Raw genomic sequence first — 17799 nt, forward strand, 5'->3', positions numbered from 1 at the left:
TAACTTACATGATAGGGCTAGAGATGTCTGTGAATAAGAATAATGTTTTGAGGGGTGCCTGGGTGGCTCAGTCGGTTAAGCGACTACCTTGGGTTCAGGTTGTGTTCCCATGGGCCTGGTATCGAGCCCTATGTCCAGCTCCCTGCTCAGCGGGGGAGTCTGCTTTTCTCTTACCCTCTGTTTCACCCACCTCCTGCTCATGTTTTCTCCCTCTCTCTCAAATAAATAAATAAAATATTTAAAAAGAAAAAGAATAATGTTTTGAAACGATGCCACAAAAAAAGAACAAGGACACAAATACAAAGTATGGAGTAAAAGAAAATGAATTTTGTTTCAAATAGCTCTAAGATATTGTGTTCTGTTTTTGAAAGGGAATATAGAAGATTTAGAAGTTGTAAAGAGGCTCTTTTAGCAGCACAATTAACTGTGATCTCTGGAATCAATGACTGGCCCCTGTTGTCCTGGAGTTTCTTTACTCTTGGTCATGGAAACAGAAATCACTCATAAAGCTCTGAAAGGAAACTCTATACCTGCAACTGACACACCAAAGAGCAGGGAACTTACCATACAGGACTCAAATCTTTGGAAGATTTTTCTCCCCTTTTAACACTGTAACTAGGTGTCTTTATCAGTGGAGAAAGAGATAGCCATTTGTACTTCTGAGTAACCAGCTACAACTATTTAGATAGTTTATTCAATCAACTTGAAAAGCTAAAAATGATCACTTCGTATTTTGCCATTAAAAAGTTTCTCAAGGGATCCCTGGGTGGCGCAGTGGTTTGGTGCCTGCCTTTGGCCCAGGGCGCGATCCTGGAGACCCGGGATCGAATCCCACGTCGGGCTCCCGGTGCATGGAGCCTGCTTCTCCCTCTGCCTGTGTCTCTGCCTCTCTCTCTCTCTCTCTGTGTGAATATCATAAAAAAATTAAAAAAAAAGTTTCTCAAAAATTTGAAATGGAAAAAAAAAAAAGCCCGTTAAAAATCAAATCTACCCAATTTATTTTTTTACAGATGGCATTTTTGTTTTAAAGATTTTATCCATTTATTCATGAGAGTCACACAGAGAGAGAAAGAGAAAGGCAGAGGCACAGGCAGAGGGAGAAGCAGGCTCCATAGGGAGCCTGACACAGGACTCGACCCTGGGTCTCCAGGATCACACAGGGGGCTGAAGGTGGCGCTAAACCACTGAGCCACCTGGGCTGCCCTTTATCCAGTTTAAACCTTAATAACATATTGATTGATTTTGCCTTTAATCTGGGGGCACGGAAGTAAAGGGAATAAAAGTACCACATTAATTAATAGTTGTATGTGAAAGAAATCACTTCATAATTCTACACAAAACCTACATAGTAAGGATAGTTTATTTCTCAATTACCCAATCTAAGAGTCAACTACTAACTCAGTTTACCACAATCCAATCATCATTTGGCTATAGAATATATTTTTATTTTTTTAATTTTTTTTTAAAGATTTTATTCACTCATGAGAGAGAGAGAGAGAGAGAGAGAGAGAGAAAGAGAGAGAGAGAGAGAGAGAGAGGCAGAGACACAGGCAGAGGGAGAAGCAGGCTCCATGCAGGGAGCCTGACCTGGGACTTGATCCTGGGTCTCCAGGATCAGGCCCTGGGCTGAAGGTGGTGTCAAACTGCTGAGCCACCAGGGCTGCCCTAGAATATATTTTTAAACTTCAATCTGAACTTGACTGACACCTAGGAAATTATTCCAAACAAAACAATAAAATCACATAAGGAAGCCCATTCAGTAGTAGGTGAAATGCAATACTCTCTCTATAGACTCTTGCAAAACTTGTTCCTGCTAATTGCTGTAATTGCTGTATGATATATACACCAGGTGATTCTTTTAAACATGCAAAACATCCATTTAAGCATCTGACTTCCCTTAAAACTTCTCTAAAGAAGGCAACAGTCAGCTAACTTCAACACTGTGACTGTCCAGAATTGAAGCAGATGCTACCAAGGTTTGTAAGAGTATGATTTAATTTTTAATTTTTAAATTTATTTTTTAAATTCATGTTCAATTAGCTAACATGTAGTACATCATCAGTTTCAGATTAGGTTCAGTAATTAATCAGTTGCATATAACACCCAGTGCTCATCACATCATATGGCCTCCTTAATGCTCATCACCCAGTTATCCTATCCTCCCACCCACTGCCCCTCCAGCAACTGTTTCCTATAGTTATATGAATATGATTTTATTTTATTTATTTTTAAAATAATTTTTAAAAAAGATTTTATTTATTTATACATGAGAGACACAGAGAGAGAGGGGCAGAGACACAGGCAGAAGGAGAAGCAGTCTCCATGCAGGGAGCCCAAAGTGGGACTCGATCCCCGGCCTCCAGGATCACACCCTGGGCTGAAGGCGGTGCTAAACCGCTGAGCCACCCAGGCTGCCCTATGAATATGATTTTAAATGTTTAGGAGCAAAAATAGAGATGGAACAATGAATTATTACATTTTGGGGAAATGAACAGGAAACAAAGATTTTCTGTAAGTTCTTCTCATTTAAAATCATTCTAAAAACCTATGCTATTAGGTGATTACTAGTGAAGTTGATTGCTGCATTTATGAATTTGTACACAAATATGCAAATTGAGGAAAACCTATGATTCTAATCTAAATGAATTTCTTTAAAAACTCTGCAACAATCTAGGATTAATTTAATTTTCAGAAACCCAAATGAGGTTCTTCAAAATAGTTTATATCTTTTTAACTTAAAAAGTAATAAATTCAGGGGATCCCTGGGTGGCTCAGCAGTTTTAGCGCGCCTGCCTTTGGCCCAGGGCGTGATCCTGGAGACCTGGAATCAAGTCCCGCATCGGGCTTCCTGCATGGAGCCTGCTTCTCCCTCTGCCTGTGACTCTGCATCTCTCTCTCTCTCTCTGTCTCAAATAAATAAATAAATAAATAAATAAAATCTTAAAAAAAGAAAAAGTAATAAATTCTGTAGTTTAAACTCCTTTAGAGGAAATGATATTTATGTTGCAGTAGGTAGGTCAAGTTCAAGAAACCTGGGTATAATACAATACCATAAACAAAGAGAATCTTTCCTAGCTCTCCTCTCAAATGCACTATGTTCTAATATTTCAAGATGCTTAGCACTGAAATCGTTGTTTCCATTTTATTATATCTGGACCTCTATGCCCAAAATGGAATAAGAAAAACTTTGTTTTAGTTTTGGACTCCTTCCATATCACACAGTTGGTATTCTGTTTTTGAAAAGAAATAGTATTGTTTAGGATTGCTACTTTGGTATGGGTCACATTAAAAATGGCAAAAATGGTTATGCTATTTAAACTTTTATTATTGGTGTATTATATCCAATACCTCTAAATAGAAAGTACAAAGACTTAACTTACTATCTTCTTTTTGCTATGTCAGATAAACTCATTTAAAAAATAATAAAGTAAGAAAATGAAGAAGTAAGTTATTTGGAAAGAGATTCAAGTTCATAAATGAACAACTTGTAGTGAAGAATTACTTGAAATTATATGTAGGATGAGTGAGTGATAACTTGAATTTTAAAAGTATGTAAATAGAAGAAACCTTTGTATGTTAAACCAAAGCACTTAATTTAACCTATACAAAGTCTTGGTAACACATATTATGTACAACAATGGAATGTGTGCTCATCAGAATAGAACTTACAAAAATAGGTTTATCAGAGAATGGCCTTCAAAGTGCTTTATGTCAGGTGTCATGGGGAGAACTCTTTCAAACTTTTAAAGAACAGATGGCCCCATGCTAGATAAATTGTTTAACAACACATAAAAACAGGTTAAGCTATCCAATTCCATTTATAAAACTAACTAGTATAGAATCCTAAACAAAACTCTGTCAAAAATAGTACAAAAAGAGGAAACATAATCTAAGTTCACTTATGATTATAGATACAAAAGTCCTAAGTAATAAACCAGTAACAAACTAAATTCAATAGTACAGATAATCATTGAACATGGCTGAATCAAATATATTATAAAAATCAATTAACAGTCATCACAGAGGAATAAAAGGATCCCAGGTGACTGTTTTCTTCTTCATACTCTTTGGTATTTTCTAAATTTTCTGTAATCTATATTATACCCAGAAGAAAACAAATATTTTTAAAAGGTTACATGTCCCAAAATATAAAAAAGCAGAAGTACATATAATGCTACTAGATCTCTGGACAAAATGGACACAGCATATGTTAAGTCATGTTTATGAAGGTAAAATGAAAATTATTGGGCACCTGGGTGGCTCAGTGGGTTAAGTGGCTGCCTTCAACTCAGGTCATGATGATCCCAGGGTCCTGGGATCCAGTCCAGCATCAGGCTCTCTGCTCCTCAGGGAGTCTGCTTCTCCCTCTGCTCCTCACCGCCCCTCTCTGTCTAATAAATAAAAATATTTTAAAAAATTATCTATTGAGTCAAAATTCCACCTTACTACTTTTTCTGGAGTAGCTTTCCTCATTCTTTGTCTGGGAGGATAAACTAATGAGTAAGCTACACCAATTAAACAACATGCGATATTCTCCTCCCACTCTGGATACTGAATGAAGTCATAATGTGTCAATGAGGAGCCATATACAAATTAAGCTCTGTAAAACATTATAAAGTATTAGTACATTGGTTTAAAGAGTGGTTTAGGTGGGTGGGGAAACAGGATAAAAGGACAAACGGGATTAAGAAGTACAAACTTCCAGTTATAAAAATAAAGTCACAGAGATGAAAAGTAGAGCATAGGGAATATGGCCATCATGATTGTAGTAACTTCGTATGGTGAGAGGCGGTGACTAAACTGCATGGTGAGTAATGTGTAGAAAGAAGTACTGAATCACTATGCTGTACACCTGAAACTAATATAACATTGTAGGTTAACTATACTTCAATAAAAGGAACAGCAGCAATAGCAGCCATTTAAAGATTTGAAAGGAGGGTCATAAATACACTACTCAAAAATGAAAGTGAGAACAAAAAAACTTGGAAAAATACATTTCTAACCTACTTTTAACAGTTAAAATCATTTTATAAAAGCCCTTGCAAATCAATAAAAAGACAATTCAGAAAAGAAGAAAATAAATGGCCAATTATTTTAAAAAATTCAACTCCAAAAGTAATGAATACTTAAAAAAAACAACAACTATCATTTGGCAAAAGTAAGAAAAAAAATGACACCTATTCCCAGGAAAACAGGGAGCTAGGTACTTGTATATACTGCTAGTGGAAATACATACTGGTACAACCTTTTCAGAAGGTAACCTGGTAGCACATTCAAAAATTTAAGATTTGTGCATGCTCTTTGACCCTGCATTCCTCTTAAATAGTCATGGACTTGCACAGAGGCAGCATGTATGTTTACTGACCCATTATTTATCATAATGAAAATGATAACCAAAAAAAAAAAAAAAAAAAAAAAAAGAAAATGATAACCAATCTAAATGTTCAACAGTGAAGAACTTACTAAATTATGATATATATGATATAATAACATAAAGGAATATAATATAGTCATGAAAATAAGTGTAAAATTAGTAAGGAATAAATTAATAAGTGAATAATCTTGGGGCTCCTGGATGGCTCATTCAGTTAGGTGTCAGCCTTTAGCTCAGGTCATGATCTCAAGGTTCTAAGATCGAGCCCCTCCTCAGGTTCCCTGCCCTTCGGGAAGCCTGCTTCTCTCTCTGTCCCTCCCCGCCTCCTGTTCTCTCAAATAAATAAATAAATAAACAAATAAATAAATAAATAAATAAACTTAAAAAAATTAAGTGAATAATTCTTATTAAAAACAATGTTACAGGGCAGCCTGGGTGGCTCAGCAGTTTAGCACCACCTTCAGCCCAGGGGCCGGATCCTGGAGTCCTGGGATCAAGTCCCACATTGGGCTCCCTGCATGGAGCCTGCTTCTCCCTCTGCCTGTGTCTCTGCCTCTCTCTCTCCCTCTCTGTGTGTCTGTCATGAATAAATAAATAAAATCTTTAAAAATAAATAAATAAAAACAATGTTACAATATGATCTCCTGTCAGAAAAAAACAGTATTTAGTAGTTATATGCATAAAAAACAATGGAGTACACTTACTGAAATATGTGTTTTTTTTGGGTGGTAAAAATTGATTACTTCATTTTATTTATCTAGATTTAGTAATTTTTTAAAAAGATTTTATTTATTTATTCATTAGAGACAGAGAGAGACACAGAGAGAGAGAGAGAGAGAGGCGTAGAGACATAGGCAGAGAGAGAAGCAGGCTCCATGCAGGGAGCCCGATGTGGGACTTAATTCCGGTAATTCAGGATCATGCACTGGGCTGAAGGCAGATGCTCAACCACTGAGCCACCCAGGAGTCCCTAGATTTAGTAATTTTTATATCAGCATGTATTATATCAGAAATAAAAAATAATCAAGGGAAAAATGAAACTTAAAATAGGTAAATAAAAAAGGAGATTTTTTTCCTTTTTTAAAAAGATTTTATCTATTTATTCATGAGACACACACACACACACACACAGAGGCAGAGACACAGGCAGAGGGAGAAGCAGGCTCCATTGCAGGGAGCCCGATGTGGGGCTGGAACCCGGGCCTCCAGGATCACGCCCTGGGCCAAAGGCAGGTGTTAAACCACTGAGCCACCCAGGGATCCCAGGAAGATTTATTCATGAGAGATACAGAGAGAGAGACACATGAGCAGAGGGAGAGGCAGGCTCCTTCCGGGGAGCCTGATGTGGAACTCGATCCCAGGACACTGGGATCGTGACCTGAACTGAAGGCAGACGCTCAACCGCTGAGCCACCCAGGTGCTCCAAAAAGGAAGAAATTCTTTACAAAAAGCTGGATCTTAATTCAGGTACTCCTGAGTCCTTAATTTTTAAAACTTCCCTAAAACTGAGTCACATGACTAAAAATCCACACACATGAACCCCATGAATAAATTTTTAAAAATCTATACTGAAAAAAAAAAAAAATCTATACTGGGGCAGCCCTGGTGGCTTAGCGATTTGGCACTGCCTTCAGCCCAGGGCGTGATCCTGGAGGTCCGAGATCGAGTCCCATGCCAGGCTCCCTGCATGGAGCCTGCTTCTCCCTCTGCCTGTCTCTCTCTCTCTGTGTGTCTCTAATAAATAAATTAAAAATCTTAAAAAAAAATAAAATAAAAATCTATACTGAATCATATGATCTATGCTTATTGAAAGTGTATTAGGGGGGATTCAAAAATCAATCAAATGGATATAGAGTTTAATCCTTTACAAAAAACCATGTTTCTCATATGACTTTAGCAAAATTAAATTTCAGTAACTGAAAATGCTATAATTATATATGCCAAGCTTGTAAATATGCTACTCAGGTCAATTTAACCACCTACACATTATGATAGCAGGCAGGCAAGGATTAGGCCCCAGGACGCTAGGTACTCAGGTTAAAAACTGTTACTCAGGGACGCCTTGGTGGCTCAGTCAATTAAGTGTCTGACTTGGGCTGGGGTCATGATCTCAGGGTCCTGGGATTGTGCCCTATGTTGGGCTCTGTGCTTATGGGGGAGTCTGCTTCAAATCTTTAAAAAAAAAAAAAAAAGACAAAATTGTTATTCAACATGAGATAATGCTGGACATTCCTCCTTTCTCAATCTTTTTAACTTTAAGAAGGAGTTCAAATCACCAATTATTTAACTAGTTAAAGAAGTTACTTTATCCGCACTATGTAAGCCACAATATTTATAAAACACAGAATAAGTGGATAATCATGGAACACTAGATTTCCCCACCCTACCAGAACTAGGGCCACATGACAAAACCATATACATATACATGAATATCTCTATATACATATTATATATATATACACACACACACACATACATATATATGGTACATAGTTGTGCACAAAAGATGAAATCAAATAAAAATATTTAATTAGCTTGGAAAGAGTCAAAGTTTTTAAAGATCAGCAACATAATAATACTTCATAAAGCAATTGAGAAGCAAGCTTTCCTTCAAAGCATCAGAGAGCTAGAATTGTAGTGCTAGCTCTGCTACTTACTAAGCTAGATCCTAAGCAAATTAATAAAAATTACAACAATTTACCAGTTGGACTGTGTTAAGGATTAAATAGGGTCATGCACAGTGAACTTGGACATAAGTAGACACCCCAAATTTTAGTTCCTTTGCTCTGGTTAGCAGAGAATAGGGCAGTATCCAACTAACCCAAATATGAATCAGTTTCTAATGGTTTCCTAGTTCTAGTCCCAGTGTAGCCCTGTTTTCTTCTCTTTTCTCGCCGCCCCCCCCCCCCCCGTTTTCTTAATGTGACTTCAGTAGGTTTCTATTTTGTAACATTTCCCAATATTGCAATGCTTAGGTTCTCAAACTTTTCCTATCTTCAGTGAAAATCATTCCCTTAGAACACTGGGACAGAGAAATCTAGCTAAACTGATAAACTGTTCAGGGAGAAGACTGTATAAGAAGATGATTTGTTTGTTTTTTTGATGATGGTGTTCTGAACCCAGGCCCTGAGTGGGGCATTTGAGGTAAAATAAACGAGAGAGCTGTGCCATGACAAGGCTTCAGAGATAAAGTGGGGACAGGAAGGATCCTGTGGGAACCCACATCATGTTAAACATGTGACTATCTACTTCCACCCACTCATAAGCAGGAACTTGCCAAACAAATTAAGCAACCTTCCAATCAACCACTAAACAACTCTGTAATCTACCAGCACCTTGAAAATGAGGAAGATAAACAACATACATGGAAGAGAGGCAACGGCATTTAAATCCATAATGGCAGAAAACTATCAAAGTTGGTTTAAATTTTATAGATTAGGGGATCCCTGGGTGGCTCAGCAGTTTAGCGCCTGCCTTTGGCCCAGGGTGTGATCCTGGAGTCCTGGGATTGAGTCCCAAGTCGGGCTCCCTGCATGGAGTCTGCTTTTCCCTCTGCCCGTGTCTCTGCCTCTCTCTGTGTCTAACGTGAATAAATAAATAAGTATTCTTTTTAAAAAAATTAAAAATTAAAAATTTTATAGATTAATAGTTTGTAGGGGAGGAGATATACTTTCCCCTGCACCCTTTTATGTTCTTTGCTGAGGCCATCCAGCCCATAATAAAAAAGATTAGCAGAAAATAAATCTTTAATTTCACACCTATAAGAACTCTCACAAAAATATGGGAACCCACAAAGATACAGGACCAGAAGGCAACCAGGCAATTGAGGCTTATAAAGCATCCTGAGCTAAGGAGAAAGGGGAAGAGGTGTGGGGCTCCAAAGGTAAGGCAATTCCAGGAAAATGAGAAGAGCAATGTTTGCCTTCACGCAGGTAAGTCTCTCAGGTAAAAGAGTGATCTCTGGTAATACCTCTCTTCGTGGTAGGTGCCCCCTTTCTAAATTCTTTTAGGTAGATAAAGGTAAAGTAAAAAGCTCTTCCTGACCCCTCCAGGTCTTGATTGCCTTCAGCTCACAATAATCCACATGCCAAAGTAGCACACTTTCGGGTGATAAATTCTGCTCTCCTTCAGGTTTAGACAACAGTGAGAGAGTAAACATAAAAATGCATAAACGAGCACTTCCCCTAAGCGGCCTGAGGTGACCTCTGAAAATGGCTCGCTATTTGCTTGACTCAGAAAACCCTACAAAATCAAGCAAATCAAGAGGTTCAAATCTTTGGGGCAGCCCAGGTGGCTCAGTGGTTTAGCGCTACCTTCAGCCCAGGGCGTGATCCTGGAGACCCAGGATCGAATCCCATATTAGGCTTCCTGCATGGAGTCTGCTTCTCCCTCTGCCTATGTCTCTGCCTCCCTCTCTGTTTCTCGAATAAATAAATAGAATTAAAAAAAAAAAGGTTCAAGTCTTCATGTTCACTTTAAGAACACATATGAAACCATTCAGGCCATCAAGGGTATGCATACCCAAAAAGCCACCATGTATTTGAAAGATGCCACTTTGCAGAAGCAGTGTGTGCCATCCCATGGCTACAATGGTGGAGTTGGTGGCTGTGCCCGGGCCAAACATGGGGCTGGACACTGAGTTGGTGGCCCAAGAAGAATGCTGAATTTTTACTGCACATGCTTAAAAATGCAGGGAGTAATGCTGAACTCAAGGGTTTATTTATTTATTTTTTAAGATTTTATTTATTTATTCATGAGAGACACACAGAGAGAGAGAGGCAGAGACACAGGCAGAGGGAAAAGCAGGCTCCACGCAGGGAGCCCAACATGGGACTTGATCCCAGGTCCCCAGGATCAGGCCCCGGGCTGAAGGTGGTGCTAAACTGCTGAGCCACCCGGGCTGCCCTGGTTTAGATGGAGATTCTCTAGTCATTGATCACATCCAGGTGAACAAACCCCTCCAAGATGCAGTATAGAATTTACAGGGCTAAAAAAAAAAAAAAAAAAAGAATTTACAGGGCTCATGGTCGGATTAACCCATACATGAGCTCTCATTATCCTTACCGAAAAAGAGCAGATTGTTCCTAAACCAAGAGAGGAGGTTGCACAGAAGAAAAGGATATCCCAGGAGAAGCTGAACAAAAACTTATGGCCTGGGAGTAAATTCTGCATAGAATAAATGCAAATTTAAAAATGCATAAACGAGAAAGATAATTTAGAAAGCTAGCACTGAGCCACAGCAGAGAGAAGTCTGCCACCTGCTGACACAAAAATGGAATTGTGTAGATCTCCCTGTTTGCTCTTTTTTAGGTTTCCCTGATTGCTGTTTTTAAAGCAAGGGGAAAAAAAAAAAAAAAAAAACAGCAAGGGAAATCTCAGGTAGGTTTCATGACATTAGATTTCAAATAAGTTACTGTACTGAAGAGATAAATTACAACCCCTAATTTAAAAGAGAATAAAGGGATCCCTGGGTGGCGCAGCGGTTTAGCGCCTGCCTTTGGCCCAGGGCGCGATCCTGGAGACTAATGATCGAATCCCACGTCGGGCTCCTGGTGCATGGAGCCTGCTTCTCCCTCTGCCTGTGTCTCTGCCTCTCTCTCTCTCTCTGTGACTATCATAAATAAATAAAAAAATTAAAAAAAAAATAAAAGAGAATAAAGGGATCCCTGGGTGGCGCAGCGGTTTAGCGCCTGCCTTTGGCCCAGGGCGCGATCCTGGAGACCCGGGATCGAGTCCCACGTCAGGCTCCCGGTGCATGGAGCCTGCTTCTCCCTCTGCCTGTGTCTCTGCCTCTCTCTCTCTCTCTCTCTCTCTCTCTGACTATCATAAATAAATTAAAAAAAAAATAAAAGAGAATAAAGATTAAAATGGGATTTAATATTCTTTATAGACTTAATTCAGTAACTTTAAATAATGTGATGTCTGAATTACTTTAGAAGCAAACAAAAGAGAAATACACAGAAATGATTTAACATAAACTGTAGGGAACATTGAAACTGCTATGATGAACTAAGGATAATCCAAGACACTCTGCAAAAATTATAAAATCTGTAGGGGAGAAAAAACAATTTTTCCTCTATCCGTCTTGGCCAAAACTCTCCTATAATTAAAGACATTAATAGGAGAAAAACAAGCACAAATTTAAAAACACTGCATACCTCTTAAATACATGGGAGTATGATACCCAGGGAAATGGAGTTGCTCTCTGAAATGGGCTAAGCTATCATCTTAAATGCCATCTCTAGCTAAAGAAAAAAAGAAGATGGCATATTCTGGGGTTACAAATCCTGTTTCTTTCCAAAGCCTACAGATTTCACCTCTGCCATCCGTCAATGTTCGTCCTCTTCTTTCTCCTGCTCCCATAGTAGTCTAGGGCTTCATTCTCTTTAATCCAGGCTTATTTCAATTCCTGCTCCAGAGTGAGAGAATGCCACACCAACATATGCCTCTTTGGCATGAGGATTATTTTGAGCTGATTATTTCAGAGAAACAGTAGACACAGGAGAAGTTCAGAAAAGAGAAGTTCCCTTTTGCAAGGGAAATTTACACTTACAAAGGAAATCTCCATTTCTACGTGTGTCTCCATCTCTCTACCAAAAGAGAAGGAAGCAAAAGATGAAGCAAGCGCCATGAACTCAAATCAATGGAGAGAGTGCACTGAAATCCTCATTATCAACTTTTTTTTTTCTCATTATCAACTTTTATTCAGGTTTACCATCTTTTCCTCCTCCCACCCAACAACAGGCCTCTTCCATGCCCTTCTTTTTTTTTTTCATGCCCTTCTTTTTGTGCTTAGCTGTAGATGGTGTAATTTTACCCCACCTCACTTTTCCCAAGGTACCTGACATGTATACGTGTTAATAAAACTTACTTGTTCTCTTGTTAACTCTGTTAAAGGGTCCCCAGCACAGAACTTAGAAAAGTAGAGGGAAAAAGATTTTTTCCTCTCACTCCTTGACTCTTGATTCTAGTTATGCTAATTTAGTGTACTTCAGCTACAAGATTGAGCAATTACAATGCATTCCAGATCTTACCACTTTTAAAAAATGAGTATCACACTCTCAACGGCTCTTCAGCAAGCTAACTATGGACACCTCACTACTGATAATACAGATTATTTCTACAATGTGGTCCCAAAACACTTTTAAAAATGTTGCTTTCAATTCTAAAAAAGATATACGTGCCATGCTATTTCAAACAGTGTACAACATTAAAGGATAAAGAGCACAGGTCTCCTCTTCCCTAGTCTCATCCTCCCATTACTAGTAACAACTACACTTCTACATGCAGTTTTTTAAGATTTTCCAATGACATACATGTGTACAGACATATGTATCTGTCTCTTAGAACCATAACTGTTCTACAATGTGCTTTTCCCCCCTAGTTACCACCGTCTTTTGAACTTTTTAAAATGCTAATTCATACAGATTTACATACATTTATATATATATATTTATTTATTTCAAAATTTGATTTTTTGAGAGAGAGAACTCACACAAGCACAAGCAGGGGGAGGAGAAGGACAAGCAGACTCCCCACAGAGTGGGGAGCCAGAAGGAGCACTCAGTCCCAGGACTCTGAGATCACTGATGTGGGAAACAAAAGCAGAGGGAAAATAATTAAATTTCCTTACTACCTACAGCTCACTGACAAGTCCTTGAAACAGGCAGAGTGACTTTGCTCTAGGAACTCAGATGCCTCGATGTTAATACTTTGCTAAGGGCAACTGGCAATCTTAGCTCAACCCCCAGGATCCCGTAAGTCTACTTTAACATATAAAAAATTCCTTTGGAGGGCAGCCTGGGTGGCTCAGCGGTTTGGTACTACCCTGGGGTTTGGCGCTGCCTTCAACCCAGGGTGTGATCCTGGAGATTCAGGATCAGGTCCCATGTCGGGCTCCCTGCATGGAGCCTGCTTCTCCCTCTGCCTGTGCCTCTGCTTCTCTCAAGAATGAATAAATAAAAAAAAAAATTAAAAAAAAAAAAGAATGAACAAATAAAAATCTTTAAAAAAAAATTCCTTTGGAAACTTCCTTTATCTCTAACACTACCCCCCCCCCCCCACCAAGATATATGTTGGTAGTCATTCTCTAAGCACATGACCCACCAGTATACATCTGAAGGGTCTCATGACTCAGGTTTCATTAGACAGTAATAAATGACCTTTCCCAACAACAGCTAGCCCCCTCAAGGTCCTGGAACCTTGCTTCCAAAATTCCTTAGAGACTAAAGCTACCCCTAACCCCTTTCAACTTGAAAGCATCTAATGGGCCACTCCTCATGACCCCTGTGTAGCTCTTTTTGCCCACAGGGTCCTATCCCTGTGCTTTAATAAAACCACCTTTTTGTACCAAAAATGTCTCAAGAATTCTCTCTTGGCTGACAGCTTTGAACCTTAATGTCTTTCCTATATCAATGGCATGAGCTGAAGTCAGACACTTAACCAACTTTCTTGTTTTTAAAGCTGCATAATATTACACAAATGCACCACAGTGTAATCAATGCAGTATAATTTATTTAACTGATATATATACCGCCTTCAACAGAGTAAACACAAGTGCCCATTTTTCTATATCCTTATCAGATTTCTCTCTCCACACAGTGTTTGGCAGCCCCCAATTCTGACTATTTGTGAGCAATTAAACTCGATTTTTTATTTATTTTTTTTGAGACTCGATTTTTAAAAAAATATTCTATTTATTGATTTGAGAGAGGGAGAGAGCAGAGCAAGAGAGAGAGAACACGAATGAGAGTAAGGGTCAGAGGGAGAGGGAGAGGGAGAAGCAGACACCCCCACTGAGCAGGGATCCTGACATGGGGCTCCATCCCAGGATCCTGAGATCATGACCTGAACTGAAGGCAAATGCTTAACTGAGTTAGCCACCCAGTTGCCCCTTATTGGATTTTTTGGGGGGGAGGGGAGGGGGACTTTTTTTTTTTTTTTTTTTTGACTTTTTTTTTTTTAACAAATTTTGCAAACTCTGTCATTTTGCTGGGGGCAAACTTTTTTTTTTTTTTAAGATTTTATTTATTTATTATTCATGGGAGACAGAGAGAGAGAGAGAGAAGCAGAGACACAGGCAGAGGGAGAAGCAGGCCCCATGCAGGGAGCCTGACATGGGACTCAATCCTGGGTCTCTAGGATCACACCTTGGGCCGAAGGCGGCGCTAAACTGCTGAGCCACCAAGGCTACCCAAAAATTTGAATTCTCCTACAGTTCTCAAACTTTAGCATTCATTGGAATCACCTGGAGGGCTTAACATAAAAGGGTCTAAGGATATGATGGTTTTTATCTAGAAAAGAGACTCCTTGGATACATTTAAAATATAGTATTGGGCCCCTGGCTGGTTCAGTTGGTACAGCATTTGATTCTTGATCTCAGGGTCCTGAGTTCAAGTCCCATGTTGAGCCTCGAGCTTAATTAAAAACAAAACCAAACAAGTAATATAGTACCTGGTTCAGGAGTAGCTCCATCTGTTGTGTAAATGAACTCACAACAAAAAGCTTAAGGAAAAAATTTTGTAAAAAGAACTGTTTCAGGAAGAATTCTGGCTAATGTGAAAACAGCTCACTAGATAAGAGCTCACACTTGTTGAAGCTGAAAATGTAGTTAAACTTGATGCATGAGGATAATACACAGGAAACATGACACGTGATTTACAAAGACAAAGTCATATGCCTGATACAAATATCATCATACTTGCAAATTTTGGGGATTCAAGATGACCTTGAATATAGTTTTGGCAATGTTAAGAGTTTAATATATTCCCCTTATTTTACAATATATTTTATTTAGACTGATCAATCATGATTGTTACCACAGCCATCAATCATTACCCAGTGTACTCTCCGCTGAATTTCACATAGCTTTCCTTGCGACCTCTCACAACATTTATATTCATTTATTGTAGAAGTACTGTTAATAATGTGGAGAACAAAGGCAAAAGAAAAAAAATAAACTTCCTTATAACTTACAGCCCATTGATAAGTACTTGGGACAGGCAGGGTGATCTTCCTCCAGGAACTCAACTGCCTCAATGTTCATACTTTGCTAAAGGTAAAAGACAACCTTAGCTTGGTGTTAGCCCAATCTCCAGGATCCTGTACGTGTACTTTAATATATGAAAATCCTCTATGGAAACTTCCTTTATCTCTACCCCTATGGCCCCAAAATACATATGAGCAATCATCCTTGAAGTATATGGCCCACTGATATACATTTGAAGGGTCTCATGACTAAGGTTTTAGGACAGTGGTAAATAATCTTTTCCTAACAACAGCTAGCCCCTCAAAGTCTTAGAAACCTTGCTTCCAAATTCCTTAGAGACTTTGGCTATTCCCTAACTCCCCTCCAATAAGAAAGTATATAATCAGTCACTCCTCACAATCCCAGTGTTCTTTCTGCACATGGGTTTTGTCCCTGTGCTTTCATAAAACCACCTTTTTGCACTGAAGAAGCCTCAAAAATTCTTTCTTGACCATTCTCTCCAAATCCCAACATTTCATATCATTAGGACTCTAGTTTTTAGGTAGTTGTGACACATAAATGGGAGACTAGCTTTTAAATCTCATTAGCATTGTATGAAGGCAATGGGGATGTCTCAAGAACTATTCAAGACCTAGGTATTTCAGGTGTGAATAAATAAATCTTTATACTTGGGGTGGACAGAAGGGTAAAGCTATTCCAAGTATGTATTCTTTACTGCTGTATTACCAAGGACTTGTAACAGTTGGAATACTCTATTTTTGTACCAGCCATGTGACCACCAGTAATACCAGATTATATATATATGGTTTTTATTTTATCAAATATTAAATCAATTTACTGAATGGCAAATGATATGGGAAAGGAATAGGGACTATGGTATTATAACATGGTAGACTGCTTACTACCTAATTCCTCCCTTTCTTTTCTACTAATAGAATCTCAGTTTTGTTGGAGGGTGGCCATTTGCTCAGTCAAAAAATTCCTCGGCTTCAGTTAGGGTGGCTATATGACACTGTTCTCTCCAATGACACGTAAGGAGAAAATTCTGCTTTATTGAATGGAGTATCCTCCTCCCTGGAAGATGGAAGGTTGGCCAGAACTGCAACAGCCATCTTGTGACCATGAGAAATGCCAACAGAATTTCAAAGACCTCTGTCTTGATATCCTTGTACCCCCTAATTAATACCAGCAACTGCCTATTTTTTGGACCTCTCATTAGAAAAATGTTCATTGGTTATATTGATTTTAAGTCGCTATTTCTCTTAGTCAGGTGCAACTAATAAAAGAGATAATAAAAGGGGGTGCCTGGGTGGCTCAGTAGGTTAAATGTCTGCCTTAGGTCATGTCCTGGGGTCCTCCGGATACAGCCCTGCCACAGCAGGGAGCCTGTTTCTTCTCCCTCTGCCCTTCACCCCTATGTGCACAAGTGTGTGCACGTGCTCTCTCTCAAACAAATAAATACAATCTTAAAAAAGAAATATATGCCAATCTAGGCCCTTAAAGAACACACACAACAGTGAACAGTACAAGATAGTATATAAATTGCTGCTTTATGAAAAATCATCGGGAAATGCCACAGGAGTTTGGGGAATATGCTTCACAAAACAAATGATGAATTAAAAATCCAGTCCTAAAAGGTCATAAATCTGAGTACTGATATAAATTAAAGTTGGGATACACAGATATTTTTAAAAGCCTGCATAATAGCAGTGAGCCACTAAAGCAGTTGTTTAAATCTTGGTTCTCCGCCCTCTCCTTTTTCTAAATATAGACTCAATAGTGGGCTTTCCACTTACTCAGTATAGTACCCAGAGAACATTTGATGTTATCTTAAAATAGAAGAAAGGAAGGAGTTTTTGTTAGAAGTTTATCTCCAGGAAGGAAAACTCACTCAAGTTTCAAAAACAGCATCGGCTTGTAAGGAATAATTGTTGGTGTTTATAAGGAACCCATAAGTAGTTGAGATGTGTTTAAATTAGAAATGGGGGCACCTGAGTGGCTCGGTCAGGTAAGCATCTGCCTTCTGCTGCTGTCATGACCCCAGGGTCCACAGGAATGGCTGGACTGGTCACGAAGGACACAGAACACACAGGCTGAGGCTCACTAAACAGGAATGGTTGCTTATCATTCAAAAGCCTGTAGGGGCCAAGGTCAGGCCACCCCAAGATGCACCTCCCAGGCATGAAGATTATTTTGAGCTGAAGGCAATTAAGACCCTGTGGGCTCAAGAGAAACATTTGTTCATCCTTTAACTACTTAGAAGAACTCTAAATTGAGGTTCTTTCCCAGAATAAGGAGAGATAAATTTTACCTGAGTGACCCATCTGCATGTCAGGGCAAACATCTGCTCTTCTTAGTGCCCTGCGAACCATTCCTTTCCTCTCAGGTCCTCGATCCCAACTCCCTTCTCCTTAGTTCAGAATGACATGTAGACCTT

The 17799-nt window shown here is 39.0% G+C and overlaps 4 protein-coding genes across 18 annotated transcripts in view; 1 reads left to right on the forward strand and 3 right to left on the reverse strand.

Annotated features, from left to right (window-relative positions):
* The window catches only part of KBTBD2 (kelch repeat and BTB domain containing 2), a 217026-nt gene that overhangs the window by 163990 nt on the left and 35237 nt on the right, over nt 1-17799 (reverse strand). The gene's annotated exons all lie outside the window — the stretch shown is intronic.
* Nucleotides 1-17799, forward strand: part of LOC112670699 (uncharacterized) — a 200313-nt gene that overhangs the window by 144601 nt on the left and 37913 nt on the right. The gene's annotated exons all lie outside the window — the stretch shown is intronic.
* The window catches only part of LOC112670700 (retinitis pigmentosa 9 protein), a 204606-nt gene that overhangs the window by 120889 nt on the left and 65918 nt on the right, over nt 1-17799 (reverse strand). The gene's annotated exons all lie outside the window — the stretch shown is intronic.
* The window catches only part of NT5C3A (5'-nucleotidase, cytosolic IIIA), a 55195-nt gene that overhangs the window by 26928 nt on the left and 10468 nt on the right, over nt 1-17799 (reverse strand). Inside the window, exon 1 of one of the 4 annotated variants that reach the window (XM_035698315.2) lies at nt 11692-11861. The exons of the other annotated variants lie outside the window; for them this stretch is intronic. The gene's annotated coding sequence lies outside the window, so the exon portion shown is untranslated. Of the gene's footprint in view, nt 1-11691; nt 11862-17799 lie in introns of those variants that run through there. 4 annotated transcript variants of the gene reach the window in all.

This window comes from Canis lupus, chromosome 14 (genome assembly GCF_003254725.2).
Source record: "Canis lupus dingo isolate Sandy chromosome 14, ASM325472v2, whole genome shotgun sequence".
NCBI classification, from domain to species: Eukaryota; Metazoa; Chordata; class Mammalia; order Carnivora; family Canidae; genus Canis; species Canis lupus.